The following is a 9,723-nucleotide window of genomic DNA, read 5'->3' on the forward strand; positions in this document are numbered from 1 at the left end:
AGATCAAACATCATCATAATAAAGTTAAATGTTTGATGACATCATACATCATCATAATAAAGTCAAATGTATTGATGACATTAAACATCATCATGATGTTAAAGTTTCATGTTTGATGACATCAAACGACATCATTATTTGTTTTTGTGGCTGAGACAAGAAAGAACAAATAGAAGTAAGGTTAAAGGCAGAAGGCAGAGAGGTTTTAAACTGGAAGGATGGCACACTGTTCAGAATCAGTGAATGTGGCTGGGAAAGAAGACAGGAGTGACGATGGGAAGGACCCCCCAACAATGAGCGAAGATATGACTGAAGCAAATCTGCTCAAAATGTTGAGGGTCAAAATGGAGCATATTCGAGAAATGATTATGTTACTCAATAATCAGTTTAAAGATGGAAGAGAACTTGTGGCGAAAATTGTAAACAAATGTTCACCAAATTCTCCAGATGAAAGTACAGACTGCATCAACAGAAGTGACACTATTTCTAAATTAAGACAAGAAATAGAAAACTTTCCAGCACAGCTAACCTGTCAACAGCAAATGACTAAGGACCAGAGTAGTACTTCTCAAGAATACATCAAAAGCTTAGAAAATAAACTTCAGCTGCTGACAATTCAGAATGACAGAAATAAGATATTGTCTTCCAAGAATAAACTAAAACGGAAGACAATTTCATGTCAGAAAAAAAAGATAGCTGTGCTGAAACGCAAACTTGTGAGGATGCAGGGGCAGATCAATGAGCCTGACCGATGTATTGAAAACCAAAAGGAGTCAAAGAAGGTGGATGCCACATCCCCCAAAGAAGACCCTCTCCAATCAGAGGGGGAAGAACAAGGGACGCAGTCTTTCAGTAAAAAAATTTGGGGTTGGGGCACATATGCTGCACTCAGTTCCATCTGGTATATAGCATCAGAGCTATATACATATTAAGTCAATTTTAGGTTTAGGACATTTTAGCCTGTAGGTCATTTTAGATTGTACATAATTTTTTAGGGGTAAAAAAATGTCAAAGTAACAATAACTCGTAGGATCTCATGTAGGACAACATCAGTGGCGGTTCTGGCACAGATGATGCCCTGGAGTTGAGCCAAACCAGTAGCGCCCCTCGGTACCCCCCAATTATGACCAAGAAACTTTACTTTATTATTCAAATATTTAAAAAATAAAATGATCAAAAAAATGCAACTTGACGCTTGTAAATTCTTACAGTGTGTAGGACTGTTATGTAAAAATGTTCAAAGTAACAAAAACTCTTACAAGGATGACATCACACATGTTGGCTAAGGACCAACCAGTCCTTAATGTCCTGAAGACATGAGAGGAGCTGCTTCATGGAAAGATCATCTTTTTGTAACGGCAGATAGATCTGGCTGTCATCTGCGTACAACTGAAAAGAAATGCCGTGCTTCCTCAAGATTGACCCTAAGGGTAACAGATACAGAGAGAACAAAAGTGGCCCTAGAACCGATCCTTGTGGAACCCCATAAGAAACCTGAGTTGTGGTAGATTCAAAACCACCCAAGCTGACACACATGGTTCTTTCTGCCAGGTAAGATTTAAACCAGTCCAGTGCTGTACCTTGGATCCCCACAGAGTTCTGGAGCCTGGATATCAAAATACTGTGGTCTACAGTGTCAAATGCTGCTGTTAGATCCAGCAGAACCAGGACAACATAGTCTCCATCATCAATTGCCAATAGAATGTCATACAGCTTATAGGACTGTTATGAAAAAATGTTAAAAGTAACAAAAACTCTTACAAGGATGACATCACACATCTTAGTTTAAGGTTTCAAATGCCCTTCATTATAAGATTAAAAAAAACTATAAACCACTAGTGCAGCTTTAAGCCTAAAGCCCATTGAGACAACTATTGCTGTAATATTGGGCTATATGAATACAATTGAATTACACTATTAACTTGGTCTGCTTTTCTTAGTAGACACTAAAAATGTGTCCGTCTTGCTCTTTTATGGGTAAAGTCATCAATCAAATCCTCATATGTTAGTTTCTCAGCTACGGTTTATGCTAACAACTGCCAAACCAGATGGCTGATCTTGAGCATTTTAGGAACATTTTAATAAGCTTCAGCTTTTTTATCCTTACAGCTAATTCTTTCCAAGTTTTCATGCAGTGGATATGATCTGGGCTATTGTCATGTGGGGTGATGAAAGAACTGGCACGCTGAAAGACATTAAAACTAATTTCCTTTTTGGGGAAAAAGTTTGCAGCAAAAAAACACAAGAGCCAATATATCTTCAACCCAGTGAAGATCAGAAATCATTGAAAGAAAAATGGGGCGGCCGTGGTGCAGTGGTAGGGCGGTCGACCCATGATCGTAAGATGCAGGTTCGATTCTGGCCTTGCACGCCCATGTGTTGAAGTGTCCTTAGGCAAGACACTGAACCCCACCTTGCCTCTGGTGGTAGGTTGGCGCCAGTGTTTGGCAGCGGTGCCGCCACAAGTGTGTGAATGTGTGAGTGACTGGGTGAATGGGTCTGTGACTGTAAAGCGCTTTGGGCCTTCGAAAGAGGTTAGAAAGCGCTATATAAGTAAACGCCATTTACTAAAAAGGTTTAGCGCACTGTCCCAAGGTTAAAGAGCCTAGGATAGCAGAAAGGTTAAAAACTTTTTACAGTCTCTGCGGCTCTCTGGCAGGCTGTTCCACAGGCCAGGACCGTAATGGCAGAACGAAGGCTCACCATAAGTTTTGGTCCTCACCTTAGGGACAACTAAAAGGCCAGCACTGCAGGACCTCAGGGTCCATGAGGGCTCAAACTTTAAAAGAAGATAAATTAACTAAGTAAGTAGTCTTGTAAAAACATTTACAAGACAATAAAAGAATCTTAAAATTAATTCTGAAACACACAGGGAGCAAATGCAGCGAAATTACACCCAAATGTGTTCCCGCCCCCTGGTCCTGGTCAGAACTCCTGCCACCGAGTTAGATGTTTTAAATTTGAGATAGACTTTTTGGGTAAACCAGAGAGCAGAGCATTACAATAATCTAAACGACTAAAGAAAACAGCAAACATTAGCACCTATGTGCTGGCATGAGAGAGGAATGGGCGGATTCTGGCAACGGTTTTAAGATGATAAAATCCTGTCTTAATGATATTTTGATGTGTGGAACAAAAATTAAACTAGAGTCAAAAAGTAAACCCAGGTTTCTCACATGGTATAAAATTCTGAAGATGTGTTAAATCGATTCTCTCTTGCTTTCAGAACCGATGATGAAAATGTCACTTTTGTCCTGGTTGAGCTGCAGGAAGTTTTCTGCCATCCATCACTTCATATCTAAAATGCACTTTAAAAGAGTCTAAGGTCATCAAAAGACACAGTGATGTAAAGCTGTATATTACGTCATAACGTTTTTAAATTTGATGAGCATGGCTAAAAAAACATTTAAGCCTTGTGAGCATAAATGTAAAAAGAATAAGCTAAAGGACATTTTTGCTTTGGTCTGTTGTTCTGATTTCCTTGCTTCACGGATTTATTTGATGTTACATTTATATATTTTATTCTTTTTGTCCTCTATGAGTACCGTAAAGACTTGATTTGATGACTTTAGTTTTCCCAGAAACAGCGATATGGCTTTCTGGCACCAGTGGCAGAGATCCTTCTTTGTAAGGAGGCCTTGATCAGTTTCTGTCAAAGTGCCAGCTTTGATGTTTTGTTTAAAGCCTTGTAAATATTACTCACCATCCGTTAGAGCTTAGGAGGAGCCCTAACACTGGAATTTGTCTTACAAAGCACAAACAGATAAAGGGATAATCAAAATAGAGGAGTGTTATATTTTCTGTGGCATCCTGAATGCACATTTTAGCCCTTTAACACCTAAGCCCAATACCCAGTATTGACGATCTTTGCATTAACTTTTCAACCATTCCTGTTAATTTATGTAATTTATGTAGATTCTGTAACTGAGAAAAGCAGCTTTGTGCTCTAAAGTGGAATAGGTTATGGAATACGGCAATACTTGATATAAAATTGAACTGTACAGTTTGTCCTCCATCGTTTGATTCCCCCATTACTTTCATACCAAATGCGATTGTACAGACACACTCAGAGGTTTTGAGCGACAGACGCAGCATTCTGAAAAATCTGAATTTATGGAAGGTCGCCATGTCGCGCCAGCCAATCAGAAACTCAGCTTTAGGCATATGACGTGTGCAGGGACTCGTCAGCGGGTGGAGTGCAAATCCAATATAGAGGTTTGATCTGAGCATTCTTGTCCTGAACTTCCACCCATCCATTTTTCTCAACTCGCTGTATGCCTTTCGGGGTGCTGGGGTTGCTGGAGCCTGTCCCAGCTACTGCTGGGCAAAGGCTGGGAACATCCTGTACCGGTCACATACCTGTGGTTTGTCAGAAGATTCATAACCCCCGTTGTAAAAGTAAAATATGTCCAACACAAGAGGCCTTCAGCTCTCATCTGTCTGCCCAGCTGTTGGACAGGACAAGTTATAAAAAAAAAAAAAAAAGGAATGGCAGCACCGAAGAAACGCAAGATTGCAAGTGAGTGTAGAAGAAATCAAACACGGTGGGAAAATGAATATTTCTTTAAGGAAATCAACGGACAGTCTGTCTGTTTGATTAGCACTGAAGATGTTGCCGTGATGAAAGAGTATAATGTCTGTCGGCACTATGAGACCAAGCATCAGAGCAGCTACGCTTCGTGCACAGGTGCCGAACGAGCACAGAAATTCAAGCAAATGGCAGCTAGTCTGCAAGCTCAACAACAGTTTTTTCCCATCGCGGTGATTCAACACACGCCGTCCATCCAGGCCTCCTTCACTATTTTCCTCATGTAATTAGCAGCGTTACACGAGGGGTTGCCGCCTGCCTGTCTCTCCTAATGATGGCCTTCACGTCTCCCCACAGGCTTCATCAGGAGCAAAGGGCACAGGTTTAGGAAGTAAAGGAAGCTCCTATGAGCCGTCTCCTTCTGACACCTACTAGGATGCTGTTTGCAAGGCCATGTTTGCATGCTTCACAGAGATAAGAGTGAACCTAAAAGGTGAAGAAAATGCATTCTGAACTGTGAAAAAGTATTCCCTTTATGTAAAAAAGAACCTGTTTGATTTTTGGAATTTCTTTTGTTCATAGCTGCATATTTTGTCACAGAGTGTAATTGTAGAATGAAGCTTTTTAAATTGTGTGCGTTTAATGTTAAAATTGTCCTCGTTGGTCACCCATAAGCCCTTTTTTTGGTCTACTTTTCTGATAAAACAGTTGACTCTTTATAAACTACAAAATCGTGCACTCTGCCAGTCAACCACACTAACAGCTACGTATGTAAAGATCTGCTGGCTTCAGCTGCTCAATAAACCCGTTCTGAACTGCCTGGTTGGAATGAGGTTTCATTGTCTGAGTGAATGTTTCATTTTGATGTGCGCTTGTTTTATGTGGCACAGATCAGCATCACTGCTCCCACTGAGAGCAATGTTCTTCACATTATAGGTGAGTTAGGAATACACAGTAATCATGTGTCAATATGTCACCTCTTGTTTGAGGCCCGGACCTTTGCTCATTTTTTTGTATTTGGCCCTCACCAAAAATACTTTGGACACCGTCTCTGTGATGCTACAGACGCTGCTAAAACACAGTGGATTTCATTCTGTTCTATGGAGAAAAGACTGTTTGATTCATGTCTGATGAATTCATCTTGGAGTATTTATCCTCCACGTCTAGAAGTCCGCTCCGTGAAAATTCTGTCCGACTTTAAAGCGGTCCGTGTTTCCATGGTGACAGAGGGAACAGCTGGTTAGCATCTTTCTAACTTGACTGAACTGAGGGCTGGTGCTTCCAGCACAGAACCAACCTGAGAGCAAATGAACATTCAAATCCTCCACAAGCTAAACCCCATCAGCGTTGGATTGCTGCTGACAGACAGACTTCATTGATGGCATCTTCCGTTCTGGACCTGACGTTTAGCACACCACAGCTGGATTCCAGAGCGCTTTATCAAAGCGCCTTAAGCCCGTTTGGACTCTGGCGCTCCACGCGCTGGATGAATAGTGGCGTTTGGAGGAAGTGCGGCTGCGCAGTCCGTCACTGAACACCGTCACTGCCTGGACCTCTTTCTGGGTCCTAGTGCCCTAAAGGTTACAGCTCCTGGTTTCACAAGAAAAAAGTCCATTCTAGAGGCCACTCTGACGTCATCATCATCAAAGACAGCGTTACCTAGCAACCATACCAAGACCATAGCAGCTATAGAGGGAAACACAACAAACCATCAACGGCGGTTAAAGCAGTCAGACGTTTGTTCTGCAGCTCAGCAAAAATCTCTGCTTTAGGTTTTGGGGAGAAAAACAAAGGAAAACACACGGAGAAGGATTCTGCAAAGGAAATCCCAAGTTCTATTGGTAAGTCAGCGTCCTGGAAACATGCTTTGTTGGTTATGAAGTGGCATGAATGCAGACTTAGATTGGTTTGTTTCCTTGGATTCTTCAGATGGATTCAAGCTGTAAATGTTGTCAGCATAAAGCAAGTTTGGACTAAACTAAAGCAGAAAGTGGCTTTGAAGATGGTCAGGAGAAATGAGGGCTTTTTTCAGGAATTCTTGGAAGAGGAGGACTTCTCCAAACAACCAGAATCTAGGAGGAGGTTTTTTCAGCATAGAGATCAGAATTTAGCATGAGCTTCAATCCCATTTTGGTTCAATCCAAATGTTTACCGTCATATTCAGGAGTTCAACTCTGAAAGCCACCATGACATCAGAGACATTAAAGACCCTGTTACCTAGCAACCAAACACAACAAACTGTAGACTATTCAAACTGGACATTTTGGGGCAACAATTCTTTTCTAACTCAAGTTTTGATGAAAAATCCAAATGATGGAAACAGATTGTGTAAAGGAAATGAGGATATATTGGTGAGTCACAGTCCTGGAAACATGAGTTGTGCTCTGATGAAGACGCCTGATCCAAATGTGGATTTTTGAAATGTTCTTCATGAGATTCAAACTGATTGAAGCTTTGAATTAAAGGTGTCAACACATTTCTGCATTGGATTCATTCTGTTTCAGTGTCTAAGGTTGGTTTTGTGGCAGAAACCAAGTTTTTGTTGAACAGTAGCGTTTGAAAAAGCAGAAAGTGGCTTTGAAGATGGTCAGGAGAACTTCTTTGAAGAGGAGGACTTCTCCAAACAACCACAACCTTAGAGGAAGTTTTCTGAGCATTCATAGAATGCTTTTACAATGACTCATCATTTTCCACAAGAAGCTAATGAGTTTTTCCAAATGCATGCTGGATATTCTTAGTTCTAGCTTGGAAAGCACTTTGTGGGATTTCCCTGGAAAACCTGCTTTATCAATCATTTTGGTCTCTTTTTCTTCTTCTAAGTTCCAGCTTGGTGAGTGTGCAGGTCGCCATGGCAACCACTGTCCAGGTCAAAGGGAGGACCACGGCCATCCAGTCTCCAGGCTTTTGGATTGATTTGGATTTGATAAACATTTGTTTCCCACATTTTAATAGTAGAATTCAACACGGGACATATAGTGGATTGTAAGAATAGGAACAAAAACAGCAACAACAAAATAATCCTCCTCCCCTTAAAACATGCATTTGACTCTGAACAAGTCTAAAACAAATCCAAGCAAAGACCAGCGCTGGGGCTCCTGCTAGTTTCTTTTAGAAGAGCCTGCCTCTTCAAAACATAGAATGTTCAACAACTAGAGCTAAAAATGTCTGTTGGTAGATTTCTGGATGTTGGCCGTATCCCAGCGAGCAAGGCCAAGTCAGCCCCATATGGTTTCAAAGTGGACAGAAAAGGTTTTTAGGAGTTTCTAGAATGTTCAACAACTAGAGCTAAATGAAACTAGTGCATGAAATGACAAAGAACTTCCTGTTCTAAAGGAATCTCATGATGGCTTCCACTTGTCTCTTTGCTTTTCCTTTCTTTTTTGGGTTTCTCCTCTTTGGGAGGTTACACAAAACTGCACTTTAACCCAGAAGGAAACAACAACCGCTCCACAATCCCTGAATCCCCTACAGCCTTTATCCAAACATTTACATTGACCATTATCACACATTTGATTGCATTTTCTCAGAAAAACAAGCACAACTTCCCGTTTGTTTGTGTGTGAAATGATTCCAAAAAGCCATGTGTCATCCTGGAGGGACTGGTTTCTCATCAATGCAGACCACCAAGTTTCCAGAGAGCTAGTTTAGCATCCGTGTTCTGGACCAAACCACTGTCCCTCTGAAGGTCCAGACACAGAGAGGCCCAGAGTGACCCCCATTTCTCCTTTTTGCTCTCTCCAGTGGCTGACTCCGCCCCTTAGGACGTCCCCCTGTGTGGATCAGTGGTCAGTGGGTTGGAACCTGCTGCAAATGCAGGCTCTGGTTCTAACTGCTGGATCAGAAGTGGAATGTGAGCTGTAGTGGTGTGTCTGCAGCTGGATGTGGAACACATCAGGGAGGGGTCAAAGGTCAGTTTTTATTCACTTAAAAGGATTCCAGCCAGAGACTGCTGCACTTCCAGTGTAAAAAGGAACATTACCTGAGGTCCTTCGTCCCAACAGCAGTCAGACTTTACAACAACATGGTCTAGGACTGATGAAACAGCTGCTGTGGTTTATTGCCTTATTTAACTTGTTATTTATGACGTGTACTTTTATTTCCACTTTGTATTATTACTATTTTATTCCTACTCATTGCTACTTTGTTTTTTGTCTTTTTCTAACCGCCATATTTCTTGTTTTGGCTGCTGTGACAACCGAATTTCCCTCCAGAGATCAACAAAGTCTTGAACATTGAAATGTTGACTCAGACAAACTCAGGGCTCCATCCATATCCATCAGGAAAATGGCAGCTGAATTGACTTTTTGTTAGAGCTGGAAGTAAGACATTTTTATGGGTAACATCACACTGGCTCAGTCCAGATCACTTATGCAGTCAGTGGGTCCTCCTTTGGGTTGTCTCTTTGGCTGCATTTACACTGCAGGTCTTGATGCTCATATCCGATTTTCTGACTATATCCGATTTTTTTGACGACCCGCTTACATCATTTTTTAAAAGTGACCCGTATCCGATTTTTGCATTTACACTATACAATGCTGAAACTATCAAACATAGACGTACTGAGGACTAGGTAGCCGTATTTCCACCTTCCGCAGACCTCTTTCGGACTTTTGTGACTGCGGTTGTCATGGAGGCAAGCCAGCGACAGAAAGAGGCGTTGCCTTGGGCGCTCCAGAGGGGATGCACGGGGGAGGAAAAAAAGGAGGGCTGCTCGGCTCTCTCTGAGTTTTGAATGAGGAAGTGTTTGCAGACGTGCTGTACAAACAGTTTGATCCAAGTGTTGAACCTTTCCTGCGCGATGACTTCTCTTCTCCGACCGTGGTCAGAAACACACAGGAGATTTCCTCAGGGTTCTCTTTTCCGTTCTGAACCCTCAGCCTCCAGAGTGGGTTAAGAAAGACTCCAAAAGTTTTGGGGGAGACACCTTATTTTTAATTTATGGTTCTCCGACACTCCCCCGCTCCGCGCTCACACCCCCTCTGCGCTCCATACACACACACGCAAGCACGCGCGCGCTCACACACACACGGTCCCCATCATACACGCCCCCCAAAGAAATAAACGGCTTCTAGCCTGTTCCATAGCAACGGTGTCCCGCTTCATTAGTTACCGTTTGCGTCCGGACCGGGAACAGCGGTTTCCAACTACGGTTTGAAGCCTGAGGTTGAAAGGTAACACACTGACAGAAAAATCAG

General features: G+C 42.1%; 1 protein-coding gene across 1 annotated transcript in view; it reads left to right on the top strand.

The window, feature by feature from the left end:
- The window catches only part of LOC144981362 (uncharacterized), a 104,175-nt gene that overhangs the window by 20,089 nt on the left and 74,363 nt on the right, over positions 1-9,723 (top strand). The gene's annotated exons all lie outside the window — the stretch shown is intronic.

This window comes from Oryzias latipes, chromosome 2, assembly GCF_053564925.1.
Source record: "Oryzias latipes strain Hd-rR chromosome 2, Olatipes_Hd-rR_3.1".
Classification (NCBI taxonomy): Eukaryota; Metazoa; Chordata; class Actinopteri; order Beloniformes; family Adrianichthyidae; genus Oryzias; species Oryzias latipes.